Consider the following 12,857-nt stretch of genomic DNA (forward strand, 5'->3'; position numbering starts at 1 on the left):
CCGTTTTTAAGCTTTTTTTTTTTTTTACATTTCTTCAGTTAACTTCTAAGCCTAGGCAAGTGATGTCATGCATCCCAGAAGGAGTGGTTTCCTCATCTAAGCACACCCTCCTGACTGCATGCCTTAACTAGGTGGAAGATGGATTCCAGGAAGTAAATGCAACATGAATCATCTGCCCTTACTCAAGATGGCAACCACCAGAAATGCTGGGAGGGTTCAAAGTGATTTCTAAGCAAAATAAAGCACGAGGACATGGATGGGATGGGGATGGGACACGGATGGAAGCGTTTGCTTTGATTATTAAAATAAAAGCAGAGAGACTGGCAGGAACAAAAGGGATTTCACACAAAGGAAGAAAAACAAAGAGAACAGGACACTTTTTCATACAAGTACATGGTATAACAGGCACATATCAGAAATAGTATAATATGTTGCGTTTACATATTCTTTAGTAAGCTGCATCATTTATTAACACTGCATTTTTTTAAATTTCACCTTACATTGATACAATTATAGGCTGGAAATGTGAAAGAGATCTTGGACCATATTGTCTATGAGGCCTGTGTACTAGGAGGAATGCTTGTGTTGTGGTGATTTTCTCATGAGAGAAAAAAAACAATGATCTTTGGGTGTGTTTTCATGTTCACACCCAAATATATGCAATAACTAAATGTACATTTTTTACATTTTTTGGTACATTTTCAAGAACCTCATTAAGTAGATTTGAAATGAAAAAATCCACTTAATGCAGGTGTAAAATCAAAGGAATAATCTCATTTTAATATTTAGTATTAATTATTTTATTGCAAAATCATCTATTGGAACACTATAAAATGTTGATGAACATGCTTTTCCTTTTTAAAACGTATTCAGGAGACCAATTGCCTTCTTACTTAACCACTATCGGTCTTATTCAACAAACAGTGCGTCAAAGTGCTAAGTGTGGTTATTCATAGCAGGGGTCAGACCAACGCTGTATTCTGGCCTAGACCAACAAGGCCCAGGCCTAGGGCAGCACTTTGCAGGGGGGCAGCACAGAAAGAGTCCCTGCTGGCTTGCACTACACTGTTAGTGTAGCACCAGTCCTATGGGGCGGACTGGGCTGAGAGGCAAATTAGTCTAGCGCCCCCATAAAGCGATCACACTGCTTCCGGTATTCGGGCGGCCGGCATTCCACAACTGTAGGGGGCGTTTCTAATTTTGACTGTCCTATCATCCTGGACCACAAATCTTTCTCACTTTGCTATATGTTTTCTGCTGCACCATTGGCATGGCTATATCTTAGTCATCTCCATAAAATTATCAGAAATTTGTGCTTAAGGCTGGGTTCACACTGCTGCGGCTACGAGAACCGGATGTGATTCACACCGCACTGCAGTGCAAATCACATCCGATCTCTGTACGTTGCGAGTTCAGCCATACAGACCCCAAACTCGCACAGGACCCTTTTTTTGGTCCGCAGTAGAATCGGATCGCATGGATGTTCACACCATGCAATCCGATTCCTGTCCAAGTTTGCAGATCGCACTGCAATATGCGAACTGATCTGGGGGTGTCATTAACGTTTCACTGACACTCCCAGCAGTTCGCATAGGGTAGTGTGAACTGCTGCCGGGAGGCATGCGATGCGGGAACCCGCCGCGGATTCGCGACGTTCCCGCATCGCTGCAATGTGAACCCAGCCTTAAGTAAAACTATAGGCAACACTTCTTTTTTTTTATTTTGAAAGAGTAAGGGAGGGTTATAGCCCCTGTCAGTTTATTTTTTACCATCCCTGTCCCATTACAGAGATTTCTTTTCCCTTCCTGCCCCATAACCAAACAGGAAGTGAGAGGAAATCTATGCAAATTAAGGGAATCCATTGTCTCCCCCTGGCCCTCAGTAGTGCCTGCACTAGAAAATTTCAGGGCATGGGGTGTGGCCTTCACATGAAGAGGTGGGTCATATTTAAATTAGGGGGTACACGGGTTTAGTCTGGCCTAGGGCAGCACAAAACCTAAATACACTACTGGGTCAAACAAGGCAGAAGATAGATTATGACTGATATTGTATAATTTAGTCCTCAGCAATTTGCTACCTACAGTATTTTAATAAATAAAACTAGCCTAAAAATGGTTGTAAATCTCAGACATGAAATATGAACAAAGCATATCCTTCTATAGTGTGTACATGTCTCAATTAGGTGCACTAAGTGTAGTTTCTGCCCGCTGCCTCATTCCTTTGCTATCAGCATGAATCACTTCTGACACCAAGAAAAAAAAAAAAAAAAAAAGGTGACAGGGGAGGGACCTCTAGCTGATTGACAGCCTCAGCACTGTTCTTGTGAGCTGTGTGGAGGGTGGTTTGTCCCTTCTCTCCTAATAGCTCTCAGAGCTCTCCTCACTGAACATTGCAGAGTATAACTTCAGCCATCTGTATTGTATAAGCAGAATCTGGGAACACCAGAATGTACCTGTAACCCCCCACTTCTCTTCCGAGGGGCTAACTTGAGAGGGCTTGGATATTCACATAGGACCGGCAAAGGTGACCTTTGGAATCTATTACTAGCAGTGCAGCTGACCTTGAAACATTAGGGGGCTTCCCCACACACAGCTGATTGTAAAAAAAAAAAAATGTTGATGTTACTCTCAAAATCCATATCATGCTGTACCCATACAAAATTTACTTCCTTTTTTTGCCACAAATAGAGCTTTATTTTTATGGTATTTGATTGCATCTGCGATTTTTATTTTTTGCGATATAAACAGAAAATACCGAAAATTAAAAAAAAATAAAGATATTTTTTCGATTTTTTGATTTTAAAAAAATCCAATAAACTAAATTTTATTCATACTTTTAGGCCAAAATGTATTCAGCCACGTGTCTTTGGTAAAAAAAAAATGTCAATAACCGTATATTTATTGGTTTGCGCAAAAGTTATAGTGTCTACAAACTAGGGTACCTTTTCTGGTATTGACGCAGCTTTTAGTTTGACTGCCTATCTCATTTCTTGAGGTGCTAAAATGGCAGGGCAGTACAACACCCTCCCCCCCAAAATGACCCCATTTTGGAAAGTAGACACCCCCAAAAAAATTGCTGAGAGGTATGTTGAGCCCATTGAATTATTATTATTTTTTTTCACAAGTGATTGAAAAATGACAAAAAACAAACAAAAATTACACAGTTGTCAGTTGTCAGCTTGAAGTGTCTTCTTTCCAAAATAGGGTCATTTGTGCTATCTTGACATTTCATGGCCTCCGAAACTGTGATAGGTAGTGAGGAGTGAAATTTTACGCCCTTAGAAAGCCTAAATGCAGTGATTGGTTTTCGGGGTCCTGTACACAGCTAGGCTCGCAAAAAGTCTAACACATGTGGTATGCCTGTACTCAGGAGAAGCAGCAGAATGTATTTTGGGGAGTAATTCCACATATGCCCATGGCATGTTTGAGCAATATATCATTTAGTGACAACTTTGTGCAAAAAAAAAAGAAAAAAAAGAAAAAAAGTTTGTAAATTTCCCAAAACTTGAGGCAAAATATAAAATATTCCATGGACTGAACATGCATATCAGCAAATAGCTTGAGGTGTCTGCTTTCCAAAAAGGGGTCATTTGTGTGTGTGTGTGTGTGTGTGTGTGTCAGTGTGGGGGTGGGGGGTTGAACTGTCCTGGCATTTTATGCACAACATTAGAACCTTATCTCATACATCACCCACTCTTCTAACCGCTTGAAGACAAAGCCCTTTCTGACACTTTCTGTTTACATGAAATAAATATTTTTTTTCTTGCTAGAAAATTACTTTGAACCCCCAAACATTATATATTCTTTTTAAAGCAAATGCCCTACAGATTAACCACATGCTGACCAGCGCATGACTATATACGTTGGCACAATGGCATGGCTGGGCAAATGGGCGTACAGGTACGTCCCCTTTAAATTGTGGCATTGTGGGTGTGTGCATGCCCGACACGTACTTCGTGACCATGCCCATGGTTCCCGCGGACTCGATGTCCACCGGGGGGCCTGTGATCGTGTCACGGTGCGGCAGAATGGGGAGATGCCTATGTAAACAAGGCATTTCCCAGTTCTGCCTAGCAACATGCCAGAGATCTATTGTTCCCTGTCATCGGGAGCAGTGATCTCTGTCGTGTTCTAGTGAGGCAATCCCCCCACAGTTAGAATCACTTCCTAGGACACACTTAACCCCTTGATCGCCCCCTAGTGTTTAACCCCTTCCCTGCCCGTGTCATTTACACAGTAATCAGTGCATTTTTATAGCATTTTATTTATTTATATCGCTATATAAATGACAATGGTCCCAAAATAGTGTCAAAAGTGTCTGATGTGTCCACCATAATGTCGCAGTCATGATAAAAATTGCAGATCGCCGCCATTACTAATAAGAAAAAATAATAATAAAATTGCTATAAATCTATCCCCTATTTTGTAGATGATATAACTTTTTTTCCCAAAAATATGTAGAAGAATACATATTGGCCTAACCTGAGAAAGAAATTAGTTTTTATTTTTATATATTTTTTGGGGATATTTGTTATAGAAAAAAGTAAAAAATATTGCTTTTTTTTCAAGATAGTCGCTCTTTTCTTTTTTTTATAGCTCAAAAAATAAAAACTGCAGAGGTGATCAAATACCACCAAAAGAAAGCTGTATTTGTGGGAAAAAAGGACATCAATTTGGTTTGGGTGCAACATCGCACGACCGCACACTTGTCAGTTAAATCTACAGAGTGTCGTATCACAAAAAGTGCTCTGGTCAGACAGGGGGTAAATCCTTCCAGGGCTGAAGTGGTTAAAATGGTGGGTGTTGCAATTTTATTTTTTCACACAGTATTTGTGCAGTGATTTTTCAAATGCAACACTTTTTTTTTATTTGAATGCACTAAAACACACTATATTGCCCAAATGTTTGATGAAATAAAAAAAGATGATCTTATGCCGAGTACATGGATACCAAACATGACATGCTTTAAAATTGCACACAAACATGCAGCAGCGAAAAAACAACATACATTCTTAAAAGCATTTAAAAGCCTTTACAGGTTACCACTTTAGATTTAGGCCCCTTTCACCCGGGGCGGATCAGTAATGATCCGCCCCGTGATGATTCGCTCGCTCAGCGGGGATCGCTCCATTGTCCCCGCTGAGCCGGCAGCGGACAGGGCGGTCTCCGCACACTGTGCAGGGACCGCCCTGTCAGCTCTCCATTCTCCTCTATAGGGATCGGATGAGCACGGACCGTATGTAGAATCGGACCATAGCGGAGGCGGACAATAGCGAGTGTCTGCGGATGTTTATCCGCAGACATCCACTATCCCATAGGGATGCATGTATGTCCATATTTCATCTGCAAACGGATGGATGAAATACGGACATACTGTCCGCATGTGTGAAAGGGGCCTAACAGAGGCTCCTGCTAAAATTACTACCCACAATCTGACGTTCGTGGTGATACCTCACATGCATGGTGAAATTGCTGTTTACATACGATATGAGACCAATGCTTGCATTTGCCTTTTTTATTATTTATTTTGCTTTTTTTTTTATTTTATTTTTAAACTGTTCCTTTCATTTTTTATTTTTTTTATCATTTTTATTGTTATCTCAGGGAATGTAAATATCCCCTATGACAGCAATAGGTGTGATAAAATGCTTTCCCAATTTCCCAAAGGCAATGTTTATATTCGGCGAAACCTAAGTCATGAAATGCTCGTAGCTTACAGTTTCTTAGGCCATGGAGATGATTGGAGCCATTTTGGTCTCCGATCAGCTCTATGGTCAACTGGCGAAACCACCGACTGCATTCTCGGGTTCCCTGGTGGGACAGGAGAGCCAGAGAAAACCATGGAAGATGGTGGGGGGGGGGGGGGGTGTTTCCTCCCACTGCTTTTAAAGCAGTCTAGAGGCTAATTAGCCACTAGGATTGCTTTTACATGAAACCTGACCGCTGGCTGAAAAGAATGATACCAAGATGATACCTAAACCTGCAGGCATCTTTCTGGTATAACCATTTAAAGTCCAGCAACACATCAGTACGTTGCTGGTCCTTATTGGGCATATATTGTAATGTTCTTTTTTTTCATGCAGCTTATGGGCTGAACGAAAAAAATAGATTGATCGGTGGGTATGCCCACCATTAGAATACCGCCCTTCATCCACCAACTTCTAATGATGGGCATACATGCACCATTTTTTTTAACTGTGGTGGTGAAATCACCTCCTACATCGCTGGAGTCGCTGATTTACGTATCGTGGGAGCAAACGCTGTTGCTGTCAAGAAAAATAAATCAGTGCCGCAGCCAAATGGTGTAACTGAAAAGCAAACAATGGTAACAATAAAACATTAACTCAATAAAACAACTTAATTTTTTGTCACAATCTGTGCCTAAAAAATATATGCCAAAGCATGGGGGCAATCCGCCCCTAATGTTAGGAGAAAATCACCCCTCCACCCCTGCCCCCATGCTTTGGCATATATGCTCTTTTTTTAACTGTGGTGGTGAAATCACCTCCTACAGCTCTGGAGTCACGGCTCCACGTATGGTGGGAGAAAATGCTGTTGCTGTCAGAATAAATAAACCCGTGCTGCAGCTGAATGGTGTACCTGCTAAGCAAATTCTGGTTAACAATAAACAAAGTAACATTACAGTACAACAGTAAGACATACCATACCTGCAAAGCAAATACAATAAAACACAGTAAAAATAAAACATTACAGTTATAAAATACAGTAACAACAGAGAGAGAACAATAGATATAGAACAATATAGAGCAGACAATAGAGTACAAACATAAGAGAGAGAACAATAGAGAGAGAAGAAAAATAAAACGACTACTCTTTTTGGCTTTTTTTTGTTTGTTTTGTTTTTTTTTATAATTTTTTTGCATTTTTATAAACTGTAAACTGTAACGGTAAACGTTCTAGATTAGGGTCTCTCAAAATGTGATGTTTCGAGACCCTGTCTAAGTGTGCCCTAGGACTGTGCAATGCTGTACCCTACGCTAATACTCCACTAGTGTGTGGTAGCGTTTGAAACAGTCATCAATGCAGAGACCAGGTTGGTCAGAACAGGGGGGACAATAAAAGCAGGTGTCATGCCTATATCTACGTTTTCTGCAGACAAGACATCTTCTTTGGGAGTTTCCTTGGGTAGGGGTACCAGGGAGGACATACGGAAAATGGCTCTCATGCAGCCGTCTCACTGCATTTGTGTTGGAAAGGTGGGCCACAGCACCGTCTGGAAACAGAAGGGCTGTGATGATCTCTTCCTGGAATTTTAGGAGGATCCAGTTTGTCCTGAAGCTTTGTATAGCACAAAAGCATTCAGCAGAGCCACTTGGAATAAATATACAGACACTCTTTTATACCAGCCAACAACTCGTCGTTGAGGTCTACCCCTCCCATCTTAAGGTTGTATTTGTGGACAGAGAGGGTTTCTCCACAACACCAGTCACCGTAGGAATTTGGACTGTCGTATCTGCATGAAGGGAGGACAGAACGAAAAAATTCTGTGTATCCCTCCACTTCATTGCTAACAAATTATTAAATTTCAAGCAGGCTCTCTCCCCCCATCTAAGTTGGGATTCTACAAGCCATTGGGGGAAGCCCCAGCGATCACATGGGCCAATTCCACAATCAAAAAAGTGACTAAAAAGTGGTATGCTTGTGTAATAATTGTCCATGTACAAGTGGTACCCCTTTCTGAATAAGGGTGACACCTCTCCCACAAAATCTTACCAGATCTCTGTATGTAGTCTGGGCAGTTCTCCGGCTCCACGTGACTATATTTTCCCTCGTAAACCATAAAACTATGTTTATAGCCTGTCACAGAGTTTATACGTCTTGACCCCATATCTGGCACAATTTCTGGGAAGATACTGTTTGATAGGCAAACGGCCAGAAAACCTAATCAGAGACTCATCAACGTAGACAACTTGATCAGGAGTAAACAAGGCTACAAACTACTGGTTGAAGTAGTTTACAAGGGGCCAAATTTTGTGGAGCCGATCAAATCCATGGTCACCCCGAGGACGACAGAGTTAATTGTCATTCAAATGCATGAACCACAAGATCTGCTCGTTTCATGTCCTGATCATGGAAGCAGAGAACATGGGCATATGGTGAATTTCGTCAGTAGATCCATATGACTGCATGACTGCAACTCACTTTTTTTAACTATGCCCATGAGGAGGGATAGGCCCAGGAAGGTCTTAAATTCGGGGACCGTAATAGGTCTCCAATCTCTGGCAAGGGGCAACTGGGGATTAGCGGCGATGAATTGACCAGCAAACAAATTGCTTTGGTCCACAACAGATCTATAGAGATTGTCCCTGAAAAACAGCAAATAAAAATCAAGTGACGTAAAATGAACTGTTTCCACATGAATTCCAGGTTGACCAGTGAATTGGGGAAGTACGGGTGCTGCAGAAGTGGTGGGCTCCCAATTCAGATTGGCAAATGCAGCAGGAAGGGCACTATGGGCTTGACGGGCAGACCCAGCTGAGCAGATGGATCTGGCTCCCTTAGCCCTGCCAGGGATGCCATGTTGGAGAAGGAGCATGTGCGGGCCTCCACATGGGTGCCAGAGGCAAAGTAGTTTCCTGTACCGGGGAGGAAAATTTAGCTTTTTATGCCTCGTACACACGATCAAACAATCCGGTGGAAAAGTCCGCCGGACAATCCCCCCCCGTGTGTAGGCTCCGGCGGACTTTTTTTACCCAAAAGTCCGACGGACTAAGAAAGTAGTTTTGCACTCCAATCTGTCCGCCGGACTCGCATTTCGGTGGACAATCCGGCCGTGTGTGTGCCAGTCTGCCGTACTTTGGAAATGAACGGACTTTTCCCGCCCGGAGAAAAGTCCGCTCATTTTGAGTGCGTCTCCAGGTAGCCGGAGCCAGCGAAGGGGGCGTCGCTGGCCCGTCACCTGGTATGGACTTAAAGGGGAATCCCTACGCTGAAAAATGGGCATAGGGGTCCCCCCCAGGTCCACATGAGACCCTTATCCGAGCACGCTACCCGGCCGGCCAGGAAAGGGGGGGATGAGCGAGCGCCCCCCTCCTGAGCCGTACCAGGCCGCGTGCCCTCAACATGGGGGGTGCCTTGGGGAAGGGGGGCCATGCGGCCCCCCCACCCCAAAGCACATTGTCCCCATGTTGATGAGGACAAGGGCCTCTTCCCGACAACCCTGGCCGTTGGTTGTCGGGGTCTGCGGGCAGGGGGCTTATCGGAATCCGGGAGCCCCCTTTAATAAGGTATGGGGTACAATGTACCCCTACCCATTGACCTGTAAAAAAAAGTAAAAAAAAAACACAACAGACAATGGTTAAAATAGTTTATTGCACAGCTCCGGGGGTCTTCTGTCCGTCTTCGGGGGTCTCCTTGCCGGACTCCTCCGCTATCTTCTGCTAGCTCTTTTGCTAGCGGAGGAGCCCGGCTTTCTTCTTCACCACCGCCCTCTTCTTCCGACTTCGGGGGTCTTGTCCCCCTCTTCGGTTCTTCGTGCCGGTCTTCTGTCGCCGCTGTCGCCGTCTTCTGTTCTTCTCTTCAGATGTTGCCTCGTCGCTGCCTCCGCTCACAATGGCAGGGACGCGGCACGTGGCGACTTATATAGGGACATCATCGGGTGATGTCCCCGCCCATTATGATGTCACAGTCCCAGCATCCCAGGAGTATCACCTTCATACCGATTTTGCTAGTTCCTTACGGATTTCTCCTAATGTACGGGGGGGGGGGGGGGGTGGGAGTGTTGCACATTGGAAAAGGGGGGAGGGTTAGGGTGGGGGGGGGTTATAGTTAGTTGTCTATGTATAGATAGTTTTGGCCCTTGGATATGTTGAGCCTGGGTATGCCCAATAGGCCCTGTGTTCTATAGTATACCCTTTTAAAATCAATAAAAAAAAAAATTTTCAAAGAAAAAAATAAATCGAACACATCATCCTCTGCGGTTTATTTACTAAAACAGAAGAGTACAAAATCTGGTAACTAGAAACCAATCAGCTGAACAAGCTGAAGTTAGAAGTGGATTGGCTACCATTGCTCAGCTGCACCAGATTTTACACTCTCCAGTTATAGTAAATCAACCCCTGTGGTCTATTGGATGCAGCCGCTTTTCAGTCAACTATTTTTTTCTTTTTTTAACAAAGGGATGTTAGGCAGGAGGGGGAAACAGGGCCACCCAATGAATGAATTTTTAATCGAGTTCCTCAGGAACTGGTGGAAATTTGTACAGTGTATGGCCAGCTTAAGGCTGTATTATTTTTAGAGCGATTTTCCGTAACTGATAAACTCTGCTAGATGTAATGACAGATATATTGAGTTCTGTAGACAGGACTGTTCTTGACCTCAAATCACAAGAATGGTAATTAACTTCACTATGTCCCACCAAGTCTAAAAAACAAATCTCATGGTTAATGACCGATGTGTTGGTGACCCTGAAGATTGTTTTCTCAGCGCTGCAGCTACTAATTTTAAACCAGCTCATCCATAAATTCCAACAAGTAACAGAGCAGTGTATGTTGAATGTACTTTGCAAGCTGGCGAGACTGTAATACTGGCTTAGTTGTAATACTCAACCACCAGTACCATATTAATGAATACTACTGGCTGTAAAAACACATAAAGTGTAAACAGCAGAAGATTACGTGATTATTAGGGAAGTTCAATAATCAGGACTTTCAGAGTATGAGCTGGGAAGACTACACTTCCCTACATTCCCTTTGCAGTTGCAGAAAAAAGGCAGTTTGTCCTATAGTAACCTCACCGATGAGTGGGCCCCCCGGACAGGATGTACTCATCAAGTGAGAAGTGGAGGTCGGGTTTTACTTCAGAATTAACTATGCATGCTCCACATCTATGCAACTGTAACTATTGAAGCAAAACATAAATAATATAACGTTAATATGGTGCGCAATGAACATTGATAAAAATAATTTTTTGTTCTTTTATTAAAAAGATTTTTGAAGGACTTTTTCTTTAATTCTATTTCTTGATACCTTTTTCCAAACTGATGTCCATTATTTCTCATTTTCCTTGCTGTTTTTCTATTCTCTACAAAGATGGAGCGAAGGACGACGATAGAAGGGACCAACAAGGAGAAAAGCGAGCGAAAGCTTTTTATAGTTCATGTTTTGGCAACACCGTGGTGTCACCCAGGGTTTGCAAAACATAACAAATGTGAATACCATTATGCCCTAGATAGAAAATGGAAGGGAAAATAAGGGTTGGAAAAAAAGGGCCTACAAAAATCTTTTGAAAAATTCAATTAAAGTTACAATTTTATAAATGTCTGGAACTCTACATATTGACCATAAATGATTTACTGTATATTTTCCACAGATGTATAGCGCTATATAACAGATACACTGATAATATGTTGATATTATTACCCTATAAATCTCTTGCTAAATCTCGAATGCTAAAAGATAACTACTGATTATCTTTGTAAACTTCATTTTCTTTCTCTTTCTCTATCTTTTAGCAATTCATTTGGACCTTTACTTTCAAGCTGAACACCAGAAATTTTAATTTTATATAGTTAAAGTTGTACAGCTTGGACTAATGTAAGTATGCATATTTCATACCTGTTGAAGCTGGAAATCACTGTAGTAGGCACTACTACTATAGTACCACTAACTACTATAGTACTACTATAGTGATTGCTGCTAGGTTCTGGGTTCCGTACCGAGCAGATGGCCTGCTGCCTACTGAACAATGAATGCAAAGTTTTCTCTGACTGGACGAGGTAGAGATTGTGATAGTACCATGCCACCTCTCCAATCATAGAACACTTTGCATTCATTGAAAAAAAAAATTGCAGTGTTCCATGAATGGTGACCGTTACAAGTGAGTGAGCTATTTTCACACTACTGCTTGGCACAAGACCAAGAAGCAAGAAGTGATTATGATAGCAGCAGTGCCTACTATAGTGATTTCCAGCTTCCATGGGGAATGGCCAGATATGACACATATACAGAATACTTACATTAGTCCAAACTCGACCTATGTAACTATGTAATAATTGCCATAGCTGGAATTCAGCTTAAAATTTTTATTGCCATCTGGGTTCCTGCTAAGAAGAGTCGTCATCTCTTTGCTGGTGACCAATAAAAGTGAGAGGACATTCGTGTAGTCCTTTAGCAAGTAGGGGGGAGAAATCATGCAATATAGACACCTGTTCTGGTGATAACTGTCTAAAATAGGAACTCCTCTCACTTGGAGATTTCCTGTCATTTTGCATTGCATCTCCAGAAAAGGAAGTAAACAGGAATCCTCCCAGCAGGACTAGAGAAAAAAATAATCTAAAAGGATTTGTATCTATTCTTTATTCTATTAAAAAAATAATTATGGCTATACATATAATAAATGCTGGAACACTTATGGTGCATCCATGGAGGAGGCCATGTCATGGAAAGCAAAGTAGTAGATGGGCGGTGGGGTTTAGTTACCAGGAGTGAAGAAAATACTGGTTACTTTTGAGTATGGAGGAGCATAATGTTACTCATGAGTTGTGAAAGCACAGTGCATACCTCCCAACTAGGGATGAGCCTGATGCTCGAGTCGTAAGTTTGACTTGAATATCGGGTGTAGGGATGAGCTTCGTGTTCGAGTCGAACGCATGTTCGACTCGAACATCGGTCGTTCGTGCGTTCGCCGAATTCCGAACGTTTGGGCCGTTCGCGGCAAAATTCGTGTGGCCCACAATGCACTGCGATGGCGCAATGCATTGCTGTCTCACGATTGGCCAAGCATGCACTGTGACCCCGCATGCTTGGCCAATCGCAGCGCCAGCAGCGAGGAGAGCCATGGTTGGCCACAGGCATCCTGCCTGTGGCCAATCATAGCTCAGGCTGTGTAGTGCACGCC

This window comes from Lithobates pipiens, unplaced genomic scaffold (genome assembly GCF_037356315.1).
Source record: "Lithobates pipiens isolate NorthernLeopardFrog02 unplaced genomic scaffold, aLitPip1_a1.2 Scaffold_1, whole genome shotgun sequence".
NCBI lineage: Eukaryota > Metazoa > Chordata > Amphibia > Anura > Ranidae > Lithobates > Lithobates pipiens.